Here is a 23981-nt window from a genome sequence, read left to right as displayed (position 1 = left end):
ACTCAGTTTGCTGTTTCTCTGCAAACACCTCCGTTCTCTCACAGTATTGTTGTTCCCTAAAGTAAATTTAGACTTGTTATCGTCTAATAATAGACATAATGGTTGTTTTCTCCAGAACGTTCCTTAATCTTCCTTCCTTCCTTCCTTCCTTCCTTCCTTCCTTCCTTTCTTCCTTCCTTCCTTCCTTCCTTCCTTCCTTCCTTCCTTCCTTCCTTCTTTTTCCCTTCCTTCCTTCTTTCCTCCTGCTCTCTCCTTCCTTCTTCCCCTCCTCTTTTCTCCTTCCCTTCCTTCCTTCCTTCCTTCCTTCCTTTCTTCCTTTCTTCTTTTTTCCCTTCCTTCCTTCCTTCCTTCCTTCTTCCCTTGCACTTCAACGCTCGTCACAGTCTTTAATTCACTTGTGTATATTTCCATTGTACATTTTCAATTCAATCTTTATTTATATAGCATCTATACAACACCAGGTTTCTCTAGGATCTTTCCAGAGACCCAGAACACGACCCCTGCAATTAATAGATAAACAATGGCGGGTAAAAACTCCCCTTGAGCAGGAGCTGGATCATAACGGTGGACCCTCCTCCCGAGGTTCAGCTGGGCAGAGCAGGAAAAGAGACACCAGACAGAGAATGAGAGGAGAGAGAAACAGACACATTGGTTGGCTGGTGCAGTGCAGGGATGACTAGCAGATATAAACAGATGTAGACAGCAGACGCTGAGGTGCTCAGAGGGCAGGACTGCAGGTCGGGGTGTCAGCAGATATCCAACACACATCACTTTGGGTACATATTCATAAACATTTGTGATGCTGGGAGTACATTATGTTGGAAAATGGACACTTTTACGTGCTTTAGATTCAAATAATAGCTGTACTTTTATCTTTGGGGATGTTTGGACAGACAATAGACTTTAGAATTTAGACTCGTGCAGAGAAAAATAAATTGGTCAAATGTAAAAATCATCAACTATAAAATGTATCTTAAAATGATCTCTAAAATTGGAATAATTCAGCCCAAGTTGGGGGTAGAACTTTTGAAATTTTAACTTTCTCATGTACAGTATTTGTCAGGCAAAAATGGTTCAATTCAGTGAGCTGACACAGCACAAACCTTTTGCATGGAAATGAGCAAAAATCATATTAACAAGAACGGAAAGACGGTTTCCAGTCAGTGGTGACACGATGTGATACTGAACAAAAAGGGGACATTAGCACGACTGACCTGCAGGGTGCCCTAACTTTTGCCCTTTTCTTATTCTGTCATACTAAAAGTAGGAAAGACGTAGTTTGGTTTGTGGTTTGCACACGTTACGCTATAGAATGCAATTAAGAAGTGAGCTGGAGCACGTTCACAGAGCCGGCCCGCGTGTCCACAGGGACGTCTCCACTTGGACCAATATTACAAACTACGGAGCAAAAGGAAGTCCAGTGGAAATGGTTTTACATGCACCAGTGAGAATCATATCACAGCTACTGTTTTTACTGATACAGAGTAAAGTTCATTTGACAGGTTCTGGGTGTATGGTTTCAACATGCGATACTGCACAGCCCCACAGAGGGCTCTCGGTGATGACAAACGGATCTAATTAGCGTTGGGCTCACTGTGATCTGGAGCCGTGCTCCCTTGTGGATCAGCTGCAGTCGTCTCCTCTGTGAGCGATATCAGGCAGGGCTTGCTCGTCCTACATAACACCAGACCTGAGATGCTGCAGCTTTCAGGGGAAAAGTGCAAGAACGACATCACCGTTAGGAAGTATATGGAAATATACGGAAACCTCTGTGTTTTTAACTTCAGGAAGGGTTTCATGTATAAGGTTTGGTGACGTTTCGGTCCGTTTCAGGTACTGCAGGGTCATCGGGTGAGAAGCCGGTCATCAGAGCATCGTAGCCTGAACGAAAACATCAACTATAGATGATATTATTGAGTTATTTATGTAAAGTTTGCACATTTTGGAAAGAAGTTTGATCTCTAAGGCCCAAGAAACCAAACCTTATTATGCAGAAAATCGACTTAAAAATAAAATTAAACTATTTTTTATATATTGAAATTAAAAAACATCCCCAATTTAGTCTTAAACCGTTAACTAATTCATATTACATTTTTTGCATCTTTATAAATTAGTAATTTTCTTTATTTTCTGAGCTATTCTTTTTTTTGGGGGGGCGGGGGCATTTAAGTGTAAAAATAGATTTGTCTTTAATGTTTTGATCATGGGATGGTGCAGAGGTTTCCAAAATGAATATATCAAATAGGATCCACTGGGCATTAAGGGGTTAATCCATATTTCTGCACAGAACAGCTTAAATTCTGGCGTGTTGGTGATTTCCTCATGGCGACTGCTCGCTTCAGACTCTCCTGGGACTCTTCCACCTTCATCTCAGCTCTTCCAAAGCCTCAGTTTAGTCTTCTTTGATAATCTTAGAGACTCAATGAAAAACAATCAATTCTTCTTGTCTTATAATAATAATATTAAAACTTATAACAAAACTATAACACATATATATACAGTGTGACAAAATGCTTAACATCAATAATTGAAACCAGTTCAACAACCTGACAACGGTATGAACAAAAGAAATTGTAGGGCAGCGTTCACTTTTATTCTCCTGTATCCCTTTTCCTTAAATATAGTCCATGGTTGCATTTATGCACACATTTGAACATTTCCATTTAAAATTGTCCCGCTATGATGCAGCATTCATTGCCCCACCAGTCGTGGGAAATCGTTCCAGTCCAAATGTGGCAGGGGCTCAAACAGGATATGACCACCATGCTTCTCTGGTGGAGGAGGGCTTTTTGATATTGTTGTTTTATGCTTATAATTTTAAAGATATACACACTATTTCCTATTTCTCTTCAGGAAAAAAAGAAGAAACACGCATCCAAGAGCCCATGTCCCTTTGAAAAGGCTTTGGAAATGACCCGGGGTTCTTCTAAGACCTTGCAAACTGTTACACTCTTGTTTTTTGGCGTGATCTTAGCTGGGAAGATTGGCCGTGATCTTCACTCCCCCCTGTTCAAACCAAAGGCTCGGCAGAGTCCCTAGCTTTTGCAGAGATGGTTTTTGTAACATGTTCCATTCTGATAAACAAAGAAGTCTCTTGTTTGCAGCGTTGTTGCTGTTTGTCCCATTGTGATCCCTCCACCACCGTGCCTTACAGTTGCCGTTTTTGGGTTTTGACAACTATGACCCTGTACGTTACGGCCAAGCATCTCTGCTTTGGTCTCGTCTCTCTAAGGGAGTTGCTCCAGATTCAGTCTTGTAATATGATCAGATGAATCAGCGATTTTCAAGGACAATATAGGCTTTCTCCTGCAAACTCCTTGTTTTTTTAATAGCGTGCGAGAGAAATTACACAAGCTGACCTGGGGCTGAACTTGCTGGGATGTTCAATCGACTCGTCCGCTATAGGGTTTTCCGAAGAAATCTTCTTAACTGTAAATTATACCAAGCCTCCCTTGTGGAGAAGTTTAAATGTGCGGCAGCCCTCCCGACGGATTCGCTCCCTTGGTCTCTGGGCGCATGTGCGTTTGAGGGAAAATTACATTTTGATCTTCTTTATTGCCGTCGTTGTCTGCCTGAGTAACGGAGGGCGGCAGCACCCGCTTTGGATCAGACGGTCATAACGCAGCCTTTGAGGTGGATAACTGTGTGGCGCTGCCCATAAATGAACCCGGGCTTGTGCTGTCGACAGTAACCGCTGGTGCTTTGTGACTCTGTCCCAGAGAGTTCTGCTCACGCTGTGGCCTCCTGTCAGAAGCCATTGTGTCTTCCTCGCTCCACATCTCCATATCTCAGACCGACTTCATACACGAAGAGGAAGTGTATTACAGATGCACGCAGGAAAAACTCACACATGAATCAGCAAAGACTAGATTAGATTTGTTCAGCATGCACGCAAACACACACACACGCGCGTGCTCTCGGTTTCACCCCTCGTAAGCCTCCCACTCCGAACACTCGGTGTCATTCCTGTTGTCTTTCTAATTTCATCTGAGGAACCCTGCCAAGGCAGTAATGAACTCCAGTCATGGGGGCAGAGGCCGCGGTGAGGGGTTGTGTGTGCGGCAGGGATGAAAACGGAGAGGCGGAGGCAGAGAGCGTGTTGAGGAGAGGGGCGGGCCCGCTTCAGCCGACTCATTTGTGTGATTTGTGTTTGCGTGTGCCTCCGTGAGCCGTGTCTAACATGGAGCTGGTTTTTAAATGAATCAGTGCAGTGGGGTGTATCACTTAAGCTGGTGTAATGTGTCGACTCCAGTATTCACTTTCAGTGTAATCTTAGTGCTCCCTGGTGCCTCTGCCTTCATCACCCCCCTGCTGTAACGCTAGCTTAACTTAGCCTCAGAGACACACAGAAAGGGCTTACAAATGCTAAAGAGATGAATCATATTTACCGGATCAAGATTATGCTTAAATAATGGTAGCCATGCAGACTAAACCTCCTCATTATAGAGGCATTATTAAGGTCAACACGGACCTTTCTTGCTCAAGTGGTTTGAGAGGGTTGCTTCATGTATCATATGAGGAGTGATTATTGCTATAGTTTATCATCAAAGACAATAGCACTCATATGAAACTGTTCCTCCTTTTTTTGATTGTTGCAGTTCTTTTTGAGAGGCCTAAACCGTCATCAACCTGAGATTTCAGCTTTTATTACTTTTTTTTTCTTGATTTGGTCTTTAGTTTGAATAGATTCATGTGACATGCTCTAAAAGGAGTTTGATGTTTTATGGGGTTTATAACTTGTTTGTTTGTTTGCACCTGTTGTGCCCGACCATATGCCCATCTGAACTTATAAAATGTATGAACATTTTGTGATTATGAATTCCAGCAAAGCCAGACCCGGCCTCCCCCCTGGAGTTTATGGCCCGGCTGCTATCTTCTCGCTCAGGCCAATTTATGACCCTGGTGGCCTGGTTCGAGATGGCCTGTATGTGACCCACGATACGGCTCCAGATCAAAGCAGGACAGGAAGGTTTCTGCCAGGGAAAACAGACTTCCTTGGGGTTTTATGACACCTAAGCAGGGGTCGGGATGCAGCGGAGCCCAAAACCAGACCTCAAAATGGTACTGCTTCTTTGAACCCCCCCTTTTCCGCTTTAATGTGCCTCATAAAATGGCGCTGTTGCCTGAACTACAACCCCCAGCATGCCTTGCGGGGGGGGGGTGGCGCCTACAAGCGGCGCTCATCCAATCGCAATGAGGCACCGATGACGTCACTGCAGCGCGCGTAGGATCAAAACCCCTGCCGCTGCTCCTTTTTTTTTCTCTTCCGACCACCCTCTCATCCAAGCTGGATCGTTTGGCTCTGGGCCAAGATCCCATCTCCCTTTCTCCCCCCGGCTGGGGGGAGGTGTAAGGCCCCATCGGGCCGCTCCGTTGGACCTGCAGCCCGTTGAAGCCGCGGTCCCCCGGGAGGCTCCGATTTCTCACTAAACTCTGTTCCTCTTTAAGTTCACAGATCCAAGCTTCCGACGCCCACGCGCTCCCGGCAACCAGATCGGGACACAGCTGCGATTGAGTTCTCTGACTGAACCCCCCCTCCCCGCTCCGAGCCCCTGTCTGCGAACCGGCGCAGGGATCGGGGACGGACGGCCGGCGTCTCGCCCGGCGTGAGCTCTCCCGGGGCCCGGACGGCCGCGCGTCGGCGACCGGCGCAGAGAGGGAAGCACGGCAAGGAGATACCGGTCCCCCCGCCGCGCCTAGGAATGCGTGTGAGCCTCCGTTTTGGTCCGGAACCACGGCCCGGCACGAGGCGGCCCCGCCGCTGTCTAATCCGTTTCAGGGGAAGGGACGGGACGCGATAGCCTGACTGCGAAACCCCAGCAGGACCGCGAACCCAGTCGGCAAACCCGCAGGCACCCGATTCCGGATCCCAGAGGAGACGTGAGCCCGCGTAGCAGTGATCAGTAGGATTTAAGAGTGTTCAGAACTGTGTGTGAGATTGTGAGACCTGGGTTATCAGTAATTTAAGAGTGTTACAGAGCTAAATCTGTGTTCAGAGCTGAGATTACATCAGCATCATTATCAGAACGGTTTTCATTAATTTGTAGTCACTACTTTCTGCTAGTCATTCATGTTTTAAGGCGCTGTTTTCTGCAGTTGATCACGGTTTAACACCGGGATCACCATCCGTTCTAATTGCACGTGGCCAAGAGGGCGCGTCCATCTTTAAAAGACCACAGGAGCCTCGTTTGAACTGTAGATGTTCTGTATCTTCGTTATTATTGCTTGATTTCTTTTCTTTTTCATTCCATGCATTTAATTTTCATGTCCTATTTTTCTATTGATGTTTTTCTAGTTAATTAATTGTTTTATGATACAAGCCATTTCTGCCATCAGGTTTATTTGGGTGTTGCGTTTATCATCTTTTGACACCCGTATGTAAATAAATTCTGATTGATTTCTTTATGAGTGGTTGTGTTGTTTCATGCAAGATTTGGTCACAAATTGATTTGTTTAAGCAGAGCCTAGTGTTCGGATATCACGCCTTCACTGTTATTCTGTAAGATTTGCTGTTCTGCAGGATAATTCAAATCATAATGAGACTGATTTTCTGCTGTTAGTTATCGAATCCCACCGGAAGTAAGGCCCCGGCGGTGGTGCCCCTACGAGAATTATCATTTTTGATAATACAATTTGATAAATAGTCAACTTTATTAATTATTAATAATTCTTTAATAGAATTATCATTAGCCTTGATAACTGGACAGCCAAGCTACCTTGAGTTGCACAACATAAATGGCGCCCCAGCGTGAGGCTCTCGAAACGATATTTGTGACCAGGTTGTATGAAATAACAACATTAATTTTGATCGGGAAAGAAAATATCTTTATTTTTCTTCCCCTCTCATTATCTGATTCCTACGGTTATTTTAAGTGGTTCTAATGGCAACCTCGCTTCACTAAGGGTTGGTTGCTTTGTTAAGTTCTTTAATTTTATTAGTTTGAACTTTTATTTTTCATCACACGATTATTAATCTTGTGATTGATTTCCTCTGCAACCTTACTTCACGGAAGGTAATGGTTGGGGTGTTTTAAGTTCGGTTAGTTTTATTAACCTGAACTTTTTCTACCACTCAATTTTTGTGAATCTGTTTGAGTAATTTCCTCTTGCAACCAGGTTCCATGGAAACTAATGGTTGGCTCGCTGTAAATTCCTGATTTTTATTAATCTGAACTTTTATTGAGGGATCACTATTTTATTAATCTCTGATTAATTCCCTTTTGCAACCATACTTAACTGAAGGTAATGGTTGACTTAATTTCTTTAATTCTATTAATTGAACTGTTGCTGATTACCCCATGTGAGTTATTAATCTTCTCAGATTAATCTCTACTGTGTTTTAAATTGAATCTTTAATTTAAAGTTATTTAAAGATTCCTCCCTGTTAACTCACTTTATTAATTCCTTTCAGTTGGTTCTTGCTTCTAAGGTTATAACCAATACCCCAGTCTCTCAGGGTTTGTTATCGGTTTAATTTCTTCTAATCTGGGTGATAACGTGAGCTGACTTCGTTAATAAGTGTAATCTCTTGCCAGAATCCCAAGCGAAGCGCTGGGGCCTGGACTGTGAGCTGAGGTGTGGTTATTAATGGCAGAGAGCTCATCGCAGTGGACGGAGAACCAGCAGAGGTGACCAGGCTGATGGAGATGGACCGACAGGCAAGTCTGTTCTTAGGCTGGACCCAAAAGTGGTGAGCCCGGTCATCTCATCCCCTGAGCCCCCTGGTCAGACGCCACCATGAGTAAGCCGATAAATTAATTACCCGAAAGGAGCTGCGGCCCTTCCCAGTTTTCACTGTTACTGACGCTGAAGAAGCAGCTCAGCGTTTTCTTAAAGTAAACCAGAGGAGAACAGATCACGATTAACAACCAAGGCGCAGACGCCGTACCTCAGAGCGAGGGGGGTCCCATGTTTGACCTTTTTTAGCAAAAGAACACTGAACAGCTGCATTACCTTGTATGCAGCGGCCCCCTCACAATTTTTCTGACCCAGAAGTGGAAGCCCGCTCCACACCTGAAAGGGGGGTAGGATACTTTGGGGCGTTAAAAAAAATTCACGCCTACAAACAATTTCCAGGCTTCCATAGCCGACATAAGTTAATTTGTGTGTTTTTGTCTCCTAGCAATTAATCAAAGAGTGGTTAAATTGTTGGTTTTTGATTTTAGGTACAGTGTACATACTGAAACCTAACTAACCCCTCCTTTTATCTTTCATCTACCGCACTTTAAGAGTGATATCACTGTGTTAGGTAAATGAATGATGTTATTGCTTTGAATATGTTTTTCTTTTCATATTTTTGTGCATTGCTCGCCTAGTGGACTAACCAGGCTAGCCTCACGCCCCCAACCAGAGTTTATGACCACATGGACTGGTGCACCGTTGTTAGATTCGACAACCAGACCCTGCATTCCGGTTTTCGATTCGAAGGGGGGATGTTGTGCCCGACCATATGCCCATCTGAACTTATAAAATGTATGAACATTTTGTGATTATGAATTCCAGCAAAGCCAGACCCGGCCTCCCCCCTGGAGTTTATGGCCCGGCTGCTATCTTCTCGCTCAGGCCAATTTATGACCCTGGTGGCCTGGTTCGAGATGGCCTGTATGTGACCCACGATACGGCTCCAGATCAAAGCAGGACAGGAAGGTTTCTGCCAGGGAAAACAGACTTCCTTGGGGTTTTATGACACCTAAGCAGGGGTCGGGATGCAGCGGAGCCCAAAACCAGACCTCAAAATGGTACTGCTTCTTTGAACCCCCCCTTTTCCGCTTTAATGTGCCTCATAAAATGGCGCTGTTGCCTGAACTACAACCCCCAGCATGCCTTGCGGGGGGGGGGTGGCGCCTACAAGCGGCGCTCATCCAATCGCAATGAGGCACCGATGACGTCACTGCAGCGCGCGTAGGATCAAAACCCCTGCCGCTGCTCCTTTTTTTTTCTCTTCCGACCACCCTCTCATCCAAGCTGGATCGTTTGGCTCTGGGCCAAGATCCCATCTCCCTTTCTCCCCCCGGCTGGGGGGAGGTGTAAGGCCCCATCGGGCCGCTCCGTTGGACCTGCAGCCCGTTGAAGCCGCGGTCCCCCGGGAGGCTCCGATTTCTCACTAAACTCTGTTCCTCTTTAAGTTCACAGATCCAAGCTTCCGACGCCCACGCGCTCCCGGCAACCAGATCGGGACACAGCTGCGATTGAGTTCTCTGACTGAACCCCCCCTCCCCGCTCCGAGCCCCTGTCTGCGAACCGGCGCAGGGATCGGGGACGGACGGCCGGCGTCTCGCCCGGCGTGAGCTCTCCCGGGGCCCGGACGGCCGCGCGTCGGCGACCGGCGCAGAGAGGGAAGCACGGCAAGGAGATACCGGTCCCCCCGCCGCGCCTAGGAATGCGTGTGAGCCTCCGTTTTGGTCCGGAACCACGGCCCGGCACGAGGCGGCCCCGCCGCTGTCTAATCCGTTTCAGGGGAAGGGACGGGACGCGATAGCCTGACTGCGAAACCCCAGCAGGACCGCGAACCCAGTCGGCAAACCCGCAGGCACCCGATTCCGGATCCCAGAGGAGACGTGAGCCCGCGTAGCAGTGATCAGTAGGATTTAAGAGTGTTCAGAACTGTGTGTGAGATTGTGAGACCTGGGTTATCAGTAATTTAAGAGTGTTACAGAGCTAAATCTGTGTTCAGAGCTGAGATTACATCAGCATCATTATCAGAACGGTTTTCATTAATTTGTAGTCACTACTTTCTGCTAGTCATTCATGTTTTAAGGCGCTGTTTTCTGCAGTTGATCACGGTTTAACACCGGGATCACCATCCGTTCTAATTGCACGTGGCCAAGAGGGCGCGTCCATCTTTAAAAGACCACAGGAGCCTCGTTTGAACTGTAGATGTTCTGTATCTTCGTTATTATTGCTTGATTTCTTTTCTTTTTCATTCCATGCATTTAATTTTCATGTCCTATTTTTCTATTGATGTTTTTCTAGTTAATTAATTGTTTTATGATACAAGCCATTTCTGCCATCAGGTTTATTTGGGTGTTGCGTTTATCATCTTTTGACACCCGTATGTAAATAAATTCTGATTGATTTCTTTATGAGTGGTTGTGTTGTTTCATGCAAGATTTGGTCACAAATTGATTTGTTTAAGCAGAGCCTAGTGTTCGGATATCACGCCTTCACTGTTATTCTGTAAGATTTGCTGTTCTGCAGGATAATTCAAATCATAATGAGACTGATTTTCTGCTGTTAGTTATCGAATCCCACCGGAAGTAAGGCCCCGGCGGTGGTGCCCCTACGAGAATTATCATTTTTGATAATACAATTTGATAAATAGTCAACTTTATTAATTATTAATAATTCTTTAATAGAATTATCATTAGCCTTGATAACTGGACAGCCAAGCTACCTTGAGTTGCACAACACACCTATTTCCCAGTTTCAGCTTTAAAGACCAGTTTTTCACTTTCTAGCATAACTTATTATTAGCGTTATTATCAGATGTGACAGTTTGCATAAGAAAAGGTGAGTTATAAATCAGTAAATGATTACATCGGTGAAGGGTTTTCACAACAGTTATCCCACTAATGCTGCTGTGAATGTTGTTTCAGTCGTTTTTCAGAAGGCCTCGAGAGGTAATTTGGTCCGTTGGAGAATCTGTCCTAAAAATACCAAATGTTTCTCCTGCAGGAGGAGAAACATCAGCCTCAATGTCCTCTAGAGCAGTGGTTCCCAACCTTTTTTCCTTGGAGCCCCCCCTACTTGTGTCTAAGACCAGCCGGGCCCCCCGACCTGTACGTACTAGCACCAAAAGAGTAAAGTGATTCGTTACAAATCTTTAATTGAAAAAAATTCACATTAATTATGTTTTTGTGATACATTTCTCTTTGGTTTACCCTGTATATATATGACTTTGTCTTTCTCACCTTCATTTTGTGTCACCAATGTATAAAATACGCACAGAAAATAATTGCAATAATTGATTGATTGATGATTAAATGTTGAATAATTATATAATAATTAAGTTTTTATCCCGCTAAATCATATATTTTGGTCATTTTAAAATACTACGTGGGTTTATACAGACTTGGATTACAGTATTCCATTAGGTGTGTTATTATGATTTTTTTATTTATTTAACATACGCAAATATAATTTTTTACAATTGCATATCCTCAAAGCAGACAAAGGTTCGCGCCCCCCCAGAGATCTCAGGCGCCCCCCCAGGGGGGGCCCGGACCCCAGGTTGGGAGACACTGCTCTCGAGAAGATGGCCGCAAAGTGAAAAATGAAGTATTATCAACAATACTTAAAGTTCTAAGATTTCACATTTAAATGCATCTTCTTGGGTTAAAAGAAAACTTAAATGCTGGCTTAGTTTTTCGAAAATAAAGTTACATAAATATTCCTGTTTTTTTTGCACCTTTGACTGCATTTCATTTACAAAAGCTTGTATGTTCTAAATTTTACACATTAAATCAACTCCAGACCTTCTACCTAATTATTTGATAAAGGGATAATGAGGTAATAAGCCACAGCAGTGCACGAGTCAATTATCTAATCAAATTTGAGCCTTGAATAAAGAATGTTCTGCATACTAAAGAGCTTGATGTCTTTGTTGTAAAATTAGAGCTGAGAGCTGTCAGTTAAAACCCATACTTGTGGAGCAGTGATCACATTTTTTTGTGCTTCACCGTTCGAAGCATTTTACAGGTTTCAAAGGGGAATAAACGAGTCACATTCATTCAGTGAATTAATAAAGACAGTGCTGACTTTTCTCTTTTTAAACTTCTGCAATTTGGCATGAAGAATGTTTCTGGCCGCAGCTCCAGAATTCCAGTGCCCTGATCTCCGAGCCGTTGTGCTAACTCTCTTGGCTTGAGACATGATGATTCCTCATGCTGGAAAATGCATGGATCATCCACAGATGGCTCCTGGATCGTCGGGAGGCGTTGCTCATAATATGACATTTTCACGACAGTGTTTTGGGGTATAATTGGACCCACTTCCTCGCAGGAGAAGCATCTCCACACTTCGATGCCCTCAGGATGTTTCACTGCTGGCTCTACAAGACTTACGGTTGCTTTCACCTTTTCACATATGAACACTCTCTTTTCCAGACTTCCCAAAACAATTTGAATGGGACTTCGTCAAAGAAAAACAACTTTGCACTAGTTTTGTGCTGTCCACCTTTTGTAAGTTGATTCTGTCGCTGAATGATGGACTTTATTTTGTGTTTTGAGACTTATAGTTGGTTTTGTTTTGTCAGATTTTTTGTTTTGGGAGCATCCAAGTTACCAAAACATATGCTCAGCAGCACAAAAAAGGTTTCATATTTATCTCTCTAATTGTTCCTCTTCTTGAGTAGCGCTTCAAATGTCTCGGTTGTGCAATTTGTGGTTATTATATTTAGAGGAAATAAGGGAACAAAGCAGTCCCTCAATTTCCTTTGACTTCTGTAAATATGCTAAGATTCTTCAATGTAAGTCCCACTGCAGATGCTTCGTGCAGGTTTTCCCGGCTCTAAATAGCATTGTAAGAAGTTGAGAAGTGTTTACTCAGTCTTTTCTTACATTACTCTTGTTTGTTCTCACTGTGTTATTGATTGCAGAATCTTAAAGCGAATATGATTACAAGCTCTCTTCCTCATTTTTGTGGCTCTTATTCATCTTCCAAAAAAGAGATGTGAAACTGTCAAATCACAATATATTCAGAAATACTGCCCAAAAGTCTCATGCACCTCCAGTTTTGTTGTTTTAATAAAGTTTAAAGCCACTCTATGTAGCAATACCCCATCTGACCACACAAGGACCAACGTATATATATATATATAACTTATATAATAAGATGTGCTGGATGGTCCAGCACATCTTATTTTGTCCCTCTAATGAGACATAACAACTGACACATAACATTTCTTTTGATATGCTGCCCCTATGTGGTCAGAAGTGGTATTGCTACATATAGTGGCTTTACGGTGATAATAGTGGTGGTAGACCACTTAATTGGTTGGCTGATTATTTCTCCCTTTTTTCTTTTTAAATAATCAGCACAGGCCAGGGGAAAACCCACATCAGTAAAGATAACATCTACACACTATAAAACTCCACAATGTTCAGAACAAAATGACTGCAAATCGGCAGTCAGTGTGTTAGTGTGACCGCCCTCAGGACCGAGTACTGATTGAATTATTTTTAAATCCATAGTTTCTTCAGTTTTGTAAGATCATTACATCTAGCTCTGCACGACTTGAGTCAGCTGAATCTTAGGTTACAAGTAAAGAGTGGTACACACAACACAATGATGTGCTCATAGGCAATGACCCGATATGGACGGATGTAGGACTGTGTCATCAACACGTGCTGCATTTAATGAAAAAGAAACGAGAGAATTAGCAACTCTGTAGTAGCTCATATATGGAGTAAGATAACTTCCAAAAAGATGTGTCCATGTTATAACTATTCGTATTCGTAATGATAAACATTTGTATGTAAATAAAAAAGTTGTACCCAAAACTCTGCTGTCACACACATGAGTCTGATAAATTATTAGGGTTAATTTAGGATTGTTTTTATGTGAGTATGAATCTAAAAGCTGTGAGTGCAAAGTCTTGTTAATACAACTCTAATTTCTACGACTACGAGTCTTCACTGTGAACACGAATTCAAGTTTATGGGTACGAGTCGAAAAACTGTTGAAATGACGTCACAGGCAGTTCACAGCATAGACATTAAAAAAATCAAGAAACATTTGTTTTCTCATCAACAAAACATATTTTTAAATTTTCAAGTAAGAAAATAATATATTTTAACTACTTTTCGGATTTTTCAATTATTTTATTGTCTGAAAAATGGTTCAAATATGTTATTTTGTTATTTGAAATTTTTTTTTGTTGATCTATTTTTCTATATTTTTCTTATTTTTGTGAGGGGGGATATATATTGTTTTTCCACACTACCTTGTTCTCTATAGCTGATATAACATGAATTACTCCTATGTGGGATCAATAAAGTTCTTATTTTTGCCATCTGAGAAAATTAAATATATTTGGGGCCTAACTGTTTCCCAAGTATATTAGTGCATGTGTGAATGAATAAATGAGACGTAAAACGTAAATTTCTTTGTAGAAAGGCGCTTTATGAAAATAAGTCCATTTACTTGTATTAGTTTACAGCGCAGTCTTGCCACAGCCAATATGGCGGCAACGTTGACGCAATATTGGATGTGGCAGTTGGCTCAGCACTCGATGGGGCGTCTACGTATATACATGTATGTCTATGCTGTGACCTGTCTGTGACGTCATTCAACAGTTTTTCGACTCGTACCCATAAACTTGAATTCGTGTTCACAGTGAAGACTCGTAGTAGTAGAAATTAGAGTTGTATTCACAAGACTTTGCACTCACAGCTTTTAGATTCATACTCACATAAAACTTTTTTATTTATATACAAATGTTTATCATTACGAATACGAATAGTTATAACATGGACACATCTTTTTGGAAGTTATCTTACTCCATACTTATATGTGTGTTAAAAATGCTTAAAACATGTGGTAAAGAGTGCCTGCATTTTTTCCTTTTGAGATTCATGTGGTAAAGGTGTTTGTGGTCCTGGTCATGATTCATGTGAAGAACTTGAGGTGAGCGGTAATACCGCGATGTGACCCAGACTCCGAGCCGTTTCTTGCTATAGGTGAACGAGGCTAACCGGGGGGCCCCGAAGCTGCAAGTTCAGCCTCGTCTGAGGACAATCTAAATGTCCTGTCTTTATCTGTAGCTATCTGCAAAGATAAAGTGTGTCTGGGGTTTTTGTGGCATTATTAGGTCATATTCTTTGGACACACTGTCACACACTGAGTGACATAGCGGGTCGCCGACAGGTGTGACGGGAATGATTGACATCTACCCATCATTCCCATTAGTGAGAAAGTTAAACAAGACAAGCAAAAGGTGACACATCTTCTGGCCAAGGTTGGAACCAACAGTTTTACAGAAGAGGTTGGGTTGTAGTGATTTCTCAATTGCACAGTAGTATGGTATGGTAATAATAAAAATGTGAGCCATGTGAGCAAGCTCCTGCAGTGGGCCAAGTAGCACAAAAAAGCACTTTGCCTGTGAATCCCCAGAAGAGCCTATTGCAGATGGTATAAAGAGGCTAGAAGCAGCATTATTTAATGTTTTTGTTGAATCCTTAAAGGGTGGGTGAAAGACAGATTTGTAGTGCTACTTGCAAGGAATTTTGCAACCAGTGTGACAACCTCCACAGGACATTAAGCACTGGAGATGAAGATGACGTTGATGGAAACACGCTGGCTTGCTAAGCTTGTCCTCTGATGACATGACTGACTCTTGAGATCCTCACTTTCATCCATAAAAAAAAAAACATTTGGAGAAACTGTATCGCAATCTGTGGGCTTCCCTGAGAACTGCCTGCACTCTGCGTGTGACTGTGGCCTCAGGGGAGAGGCGCTTCTCAGAGCTGGAGCTCATCAAGACGTTACAGTCATCCATGGGACAGGATCGCCTCACTGGTGTTGCAATAAACAGCATCAACCATGAGATGGGCAAGAACTGTCATATGAGCACATCATTGATGACTTTGCAACTAAAAAAAGCCTGGAAGCAGACATTAAGTACAATACACTGACTGTTACTGTGAATAAACTGTGTTATTACCTTGTATAGTATATTAGGTGTTATGCTGATAAATGTGAGACGGTGATGTTAAATAAAATCAATGTAGTTTTAGTTTAGATTGGTTTTCATTGTTGTGCTTTAAAATTGATGTTGGTTTGTTGTATTTCCTTATTTAAAGTACACTTTTTTTAATAAACACTCAAAATCTGTTTTATTTCTTGACATATAAAGAGTCGTTGTTTCCCAGTAATGAAACCTCTTCTAAAAAAATCAAATCTAGATGCTACAACACTTAGTAACTATAAGCCAATATCAAATCAGCCATTTTTGGGGAAAATCATTGAAAAGGTCGTTTTCCAACAAATCCATGCTTTTATGATGCAAAACAACCTATTTAACGCATTTCAGTCTGGATTTCAGCCACACCACAGCACTGAGACTGTACTCATACTGTGCTCACATAACGTATCTGTGTGTAAACAGCTTCCATCCAGGCAGTTGGGGGCTCCTGATGAGCGGCCTCTGCCTCGACTCGGTCGGCGTACTACTCTCTTTTTTCGGGATGGAGTGCACTCACATCGGTGGAGACGCACGAAGCAAAGACAGGATCTTAGTAACGGCGTCTGCTGTCCAACTGCTCAGCTGTGGGTGCAGTCAGTCACCTAGGGTTCTTTTCCACTAGTACCTTCTCAGCCCGAAATGACTCACCTCGGTCTGGTTCTTTTCCACCAGGGGTCTAATGTGCCGAGTAGATACTTTTTCTGTAACTACTCTGCCGAGGTTCTAAGCGGCTGAGTCGGCTGCATCTGTGCAGACAGTGCAAAGGTGCATTTTTAAATAGTCAAATCAAGACCTGAGATCCTATCTACAGATAATAACATATTACTACACATGTGGTGAAATATTGCACAGATAGGCCGGGAAAAAGTATTTGATTTTTTTTAAATTGATTTGAAAAACTCCCCTTTAGGAGGGAAGAAACCTTGAGCAGGACCAGGCTCATAAGGGGGGACCCTCCTGCCGAAGGCCAGACTGGGGGGGTCGGGGACATCAGCAGCACACAGCAGACAGCCACGCAGGCAGGTGGATGCAGCAGCGGGAAGACCATAGGGGGGGGGGGGGGGGGCGCAGGCAGGTGGAAGCAGCAGCGGGATGACCAGAGGGACCGGAGGCCAGCACGCAGCTCCTGAAGCTCCGGCATGCAAACATGCACAAAAGAGAAAAAAGGGGGCCAGCACAAGAAACTACAGGTACGATGGACCTGTTTGAGACTAACTATTATAGTCTTATTTTATAGATGCAGCTATGACTACTGACTCTAATACACTAGAGTTTAAACTAACTAGAGGTTTAATAACACCAACTAGAGGTTTATTTAAAACTAACTAAACAGAAAGGTTTTAAGTTTGGTTTTAAAGGTGGAGGTGGTGTCAGCCTCCTTAACCCAGATTGGAAGTTGTGGTGCCAGAACGGTAGACGGTCAGCAGCAGGTTGGAGTCCTGCTTGTATCTCCTGGACTCTCAGGAAGTGCAGCCCCTACTGAGCCTTTTTGGTGATGGCGGTGACGTTCTCAGACCAGGAGATGCTGTCGGAGATGAGGAGGCCAAGAAACCGGAAGGTGTGGACCCTTTCCAGGGTGTGGCCGTTGATGTAGAGGGAGGCTGTTCTGTTTCCTGAAGTTGACAATGATCTCCTTGGTTTTTCCGGTGTTCAGAGTGAGGTTGTTCTCTGAGCACCAGGCTGTCGACTTCAGGACCTCCTCTGCCTCGTCCCCCTTTGAGATGAGTCCGATCACCGTCGTGTCGTCAGCGAACTTCACTATGAGGTTGTTGTTATGGGTCGGACTGCAGTCATTGGCTGTACAGGAGGGGGCTCAGCCCACAGCCCTGTGGAGAGCCGGTGCTCAGCATGCGGGTGGAGGACCGGTGGGGGCCGAGTCTCACAGTCTGGGGTCGGTTGGTGAGAAAGTTTTTAACAGGCATATGTGAGAGGGGGTAGGCCGATTCAATTTTCACCAGACAGGGTGGGGTTTCTCCGGCCGGACGTAGCGTGTGGAAGGATCACGTTATTCCGGCCAGATCCTCCACTCCCCATCTGGCGCCCCGGTTGGCCAGAGGGGGCATGTATAGCCCAGGACTGTTGCATGTTTTTGTGAGGGTAGCTCACATTAGCTACCCAAGGGAACACGGGGAGAACACGCAAACTCCACACAGAAAGATCCTTTCGCCAACCCCACCCAGGGTGTGGGCGCTGAAGTCATGGGGGAACTTTAACACACACTTCAGCGCCCACAGCGTCCCCGGCAGGAATCGAACCCAGGACCTTCTTGCTGTGAGGCGGCTGCACTACCAGCTGAAGCGCCACCGTGCCCCCAATGGTGGTCAGTTTTGTAATGAGTATGTCTGGGATTATTGTGTTAAATGCAGAACTGTAGTCCACGAAGAGCATCCGGCGTATGTTGCTCTTTGCACTTGTCATGCTTTTTCTTGCATGTTGCAGCTGAAGCTTCGTCACCAAATGCGATGACGAGCATCAGAAGACGCTCTGAAGGTGAAGTTCAGCTGCTCCGTTTCTGGTCTGTTGACTTGTTTTTCTCTTGGAGGGCTTTATTGCTGAGATGGAAATGAGAGGATGAAGCCGGGAAGAGAAGAGATGTTGGGGAGAAGAGTTAGGAGAGGAGGAGGAGAGGAGGTGAAGTCGCTGAGCTACTGGTTTCCAGTCGCCTTCTCTCTGCTGGACTTTTTGAAAATCCGGCTGAACCAACTTTTCTTCTTCACCACCTTTTCCTTCTTTTTGTTCTCTCCCCTTTCCATTTCTTTAGGATGTTCTTCATCTTTTTCTTTGATGTCATTCATTTCTTTCTGTACTTTTTCATCTCTTCTTTCCTCATCTCCCCTTTGTTTTTTGAAGATCTTTAAGAAACGTCTCTTCTTTTTCTCCTTTTTAACAATCTTCTCCTCCTCCTCCTCCTCCTCCTCCTCCTCCTCCAGGATTCTCTCTTTCTCTTCCAATTGTGTCTCCAGCTGCAGTTTATCATCCTCCTCTTCCAATTCTTTCTCCTGTGCTGCTTCATCTTCCTTTTCCTCCGCACTTTCCACCTCTCTCTTGATATCTGCACAGTCTTTGTCTGTTTTTAGTTCGGTATCACAGATTTGTGTCTTTTCCATTTCCAGATCCTTCTGACCCGTTTCCATTTCTTTCTTTTTCTCCATTAAAATCTTGATCTCTCCCTGCAGCTTGTTCTTCTCATTCTGCAAGATTACAGCATGTTCCTCTTCTCGTACCTTCATTTGCTTCATCTCAGCTTTCTCCAGATCCACATTGCACTGCAACAGTTGCAGGTCTGACCTCTTCTCCTCCAGATCAAGCTTTGCTGCTTGCAACTCTTCCATCTTCATCTCATGTTTTTTCTTGCCCTCCATCAGTGTCTGTTTATCTCTTTTCCTTCTGCTCTTTCACATCTCTCTTTTCCTTCTGGTTTTCTTGTTTTATTTCTTCAGTCTGTCTTTTGAGCTCTTCCAGGATCATTTTCTCATTTGCAACCTTGATCTCTCTTTCCTTGAACAGTTGCCTTTCATTTTTCAGTTTGGTTAGAGCGTCCTTCAGCCGGAACCAGGATTTTTCCTGTTCCTGCTTCTGCTGGAGATGGGTCTCCATCTTGTATTCTTCCAGTTTTATTTTTTTCTCTTGGAGGGCTCTATTCTCCTCCTGCAGCTGCTGGAGTTGCTCTCTCAGTTCAGCTCTGTTTGAGTCCAAGTTCTTGTTGATCAACATCATTATTTCCATTTCCTCTTCACGATCTACTATTTCCAACTCCAGTTTAGTGCTGCAGTCGGTCAGGAAAGCATTTCCTTTTTTGCAGTCTTCAATCTCCATTTGGAGTTGGCCGAGATCATCTGAGACCTGGGACTGAAGGATTCAAGATACTACGGTTTGAAATGTGTCAGTAAATGTAGGTTTGAAGTTCTGAAGCGTTTTCTCAGTGTTTTCCGAGTCGTTAGACGTGGTTTTCACCAGAGAGTCTTGCAACAGGTAGCGTCTTGAAGGTTCAAACCACTATGGTTCTGTGCGGAGTTTCAGCGTATTTATAGTGCATGGAATGTTGTGAGAACGTTGTCATGGTAACCTTGGTGAGCGCTGAACTAAGTACGTCAATGTGGCCCCGCCCAACATGAAAAAATTATCTTTTTTGACGTCACGTAATGCGGGCGCCCAGTCACTGAGGAAAACTATTGTTTTGACTTTTTTTTTAACTTTTTTCTAACACAAACTACAGCCCCATACGTCGATCACTAACCAGAATACTTTCACCACATACTGGAGACCGCGGTTGAATTGGTTTGATATTGGATGTTGGATATTATGAATTCAACACCCATAAAACTTGTGATACATACCACTGATTACTCTCTTGTGATATAAGTCTAGATGACCATGAACACATCACAAGCAATATGACCAAAATCAGTGGTATGTATCACAAGTTTTATGGGTGTTGAATTCATTAAACCACATTAAATCAGCCCATATATATAATTTTTAAATCAGCCCAAAATATGCCCATATATATGATTTTTTAATAATTACTGTTTTGTGATATATAGTCTAGATGACCATGAACACATCACAAGTGGTTTGACCAAAATCAGTGGTATGTATCACAAGTTTTATGGGTGTTGAATTCATAATATCCAATATCCAATATCAAACCAATTCAACCGCGGTATACTGGAGGAGTTAGCAGACCTAGAGGAATATATCAATCCCTACTACAACAGCTGAATATGGACAATAACCCGCAGGAATCACCGACCCAAACACACGGAGAAAAAACCTCATCCACACACAGATGATCTGCAATCATGACAGAAGTCGAGGTCAGTGGACTGCATTATAAACAATAAACTGGACTTACTGCTAACACTTCATGATGAAATAAAATAACTTAGCACAAGCCTGGATTACAACTACATCCAGAGGTTAGAGCAGTCAAACAACTCCCTTCAAACCTCTGTCAAAACACATGAAAACACGGACTTGGTCATGAAAGAAAACAAAAACATGAAAGAAACCAAACTGGACAGTCAAACCACAAGCATGCAAGACAAAACACCCATCACAACCCAGAAACACTGATTAAGGACTTTTTTAATTTGATTTATTTTGTACATGTAAAAAACAACAATTCAAGAGATGATAAGAAAACAAAATAACAAAACAAAGAATTTCATACTTTAACACTTGATATCGTAATTTACATGTGCAAAAAGGATTAGGAAGAAGTGTAAATTTATTTAATCCTAAACCCATTCACTAATGATTTAGCCCATATTTATAAATACTCACACACTGTACTCACACTGCTAAATAACACTATTATTATTGTTATATACTGTAATTATACTCACACACATACCTATACATGCACATGCCCATATAAATATTTATATAAATATACGTATTTACACTATACTGTCTCTATTAACTGCATCTGCTCTATAACTATGTACATATCTACTTACACACATATTCACACACGCACATATACTGTATATATAACATAAAATAATTGTTATATTAGGATATTATTATATTATTACATGCTATTATACTATTACATATATTACTTTATATTTTATCGTGCTATATTATATAACTCTATATGATAATCATGTATTTGTTTATTTATTTATTTTTCAAATTAATATTTTTAATTTATTTATCTACTTTCATTATATTATTTACACACACACACACACACACACACACACACACACACATACATATTGTAACTCAATGTCGTCTTTTGTTGTTTTTTGTACTGTATGTTAATAAAAGAAAAAAAATGATCTTTTTACATTAATAAGGTAAATTAAGATATGTGAATATAATCGTTATAGCTTTTACAGATATAAAAAATGTTAAAAGCACCACGTGACATCTTTCACGTGCAACATGAGGCCGGTATCAACGCGCCGTGTTCACTCTTCAACACAAGATGGACTTTTTCCCCTCCAACAGCGTTTCTGAAGATTATAGTCAGCGTTGTGCTGATTTAAGAGCAAACAATGTATAAATGGACTTCTGTTTGTAGAAATGTCATTCACACCATGCTCTGAACAGAAACGTGTGCTTTTAAACTGTAAACTCAATATCTTTTTGAAGAAAAAATGTCATGGCTAAATAAATGAGATGAGTCGAAGACTGTAACCTTGATAATGTCTCTCTCCTCAGGCCTGAGCTGGGCCTTGTATGTCGGGCTGCTGGGGGGAATCCTCATTACACTCGTGTGCACAGTTCACGGGGCGACTGCAGAGTCGTCCATCTGAAAAGGTTTGTTTACCAGGCATCGTGACTTTAATACGGAAGAGTATTAGGGCCAGGCAGGAGAAAAATAAAAATAATATTTTAGAGAAGGAAGATGTTTTTTTCATTATGCACTTCGAGAAAAAAGTCGAAATGCTGAGAAAAAAGTCGAAATGTTGAGAAAAAAGTCAAAATGTCGAGGATAATGTGCGAGGGCCCGTTCATCGCTGCTTGCAGCTTTAATTTTACTTCTTTTCTTATCATTTTATTTCATTTATTCGTTATTTAAGCGTACTCTTAAATTAGCAACCTGTGCTTTTATTATTTTACCTTCTTTTCTCATCATTTTATTTCATTTTATTTGCTATTTACTGTCTAATTATGTCTTGCCGCTTTTAATGTCGATGTAAAGCACATTGAATCACCTTGTGTTGAATTGTGCTATATAAATAAACTTGCCTTGCCTTGCCCTTTTTAATATTTTTTTTTTAAATTAGTTTAACTTGGCCGAGTGGCTAAACTTAAGATGTTTAATTTGAACTGGAACCTGTTTTACTCAAAGTGTATTCGATTGTGACATCTTAGTGGACTGTTTTACGGGTAAGGAATCTCTAGGGGCCCCCAAACAGCTAGAAACGGCCCTGCTCAAACTGCACACACAACAATGTGTGCTGTTACATGCAACACCGTCATAATCTTGACCTGTTTCCAGAACTCCTCCAAACGTAATTCTTTCTCAGAGCCTTGTAACACTTGATTGCTTTTATATTTCACTTCCACGTTTAAGGAATTGTGCTATATGTCATTTTTAAGTCACATTTTATTTACAGCAAGAAGGTTCTGGTTCAATTTCTGGCAGTAGTCTTTGTGTGGGTTTCTTCTGGGGACTCCAGCTTCCTCACACAGTCCAAAATTGTTGAGTGGGTGTTTTTCTTATGTATTTTATATAAAACATGTTCTTACCAGCATGGCATCAACCATTGATATGTGTGCAGACAAAAAAAAAAAAAGCATTATTGTGCCTCTCCAAACTGAACCGTCACAGGCCTCTCGCGAGGTTAGTGGCAACAACGGGAACAGATCAGAGATGGATGGATGTAACCAGAAAACCAAAAAAGCGAAGACTTTGTGTAAATATCTCTAAAAATGGGAAACCAAACTTTATTCCTAAAGAGGAGCAGGATGGGGCTCAGTTACGCTTTCTGAAAGATTTGTAACTGCATTTTCAGGGTCTCTCACGGCGAAGACACGATGTCCACCAGAGAGCCACAAGAGTGAAAATGACAAATTCAAATGTAAATGTTTCACTTGAAGACAATCAATGTGTATATAAACTGAATATGTTTCAAATAAATAAGTGTGCTTTAATTCCCTTTTGTGTTTTCATTTAGGCTCTATTATAGGAATTACATATATACGAATGTCCACAGCATTTCAGTGTCAACAAAGGTCCGATTATCAGATTCTGAGCCCATAATTGTAGTTTGTAAGTAGTTGACAGGTAGTTATTTTAGATTTCTTGTAAACCTGTCTTCAATTTTAAAAAGAAAACTCCCATGGATGCCTTGAGAAAGGTCGATGACCGAAACGTTGGCCCAATAAAACAGTAGTCTGGTGAGAAGAACGTGTGCGGGAGTTTTCTTTTTAAAATTGGCTGCAGCTTTCCTCCTCCAATGCACCTTTCTGCATAACCGGTGTGCAAAAAGTTTCTACTTTGTAAACCTGTCTTAAAAAATGTAATAGGACCTCGGTTGGGCTGGAAAATGTCCCTTATCTTTAAATCCAAAACTTGACAGGTATGGTTACAGACAGTACTCGAGTTGTAAAAAAAAAATCAGGGGGGATGATGGATTTTATCATATGGGGACAGATAATTCGCGTTGATTACAAATAATAGCACTGACCAAAACACCTGCAGAAATACTGCAGGAATGACATAGCAGCAGTTAAATGCAGCCTTCTGTAAGCTTTAAATATCCACTGGGCTTACATCAAATACATCAAAACACAACAATTAAAAAACACTTTTCTGAACTTATCAATATGATTCTGT

This window comes from Cololabis saira, chromosome 16 (assembly GCF_033807715.1).
Source record: "Cololabis saira isolate AMF1-May2022 chromosome 16, fColSai1.1, whole genome shotgun sequence".
Classification (NCBI taxonomy): Eukaryota; Metazoa; Chordata; class Actinopteri; order Beloniformes; family Belonidae; genus Cololabis; species Cololabis saira.
This window is presented reverse-complemented; position numbering follows the sequence as displayed.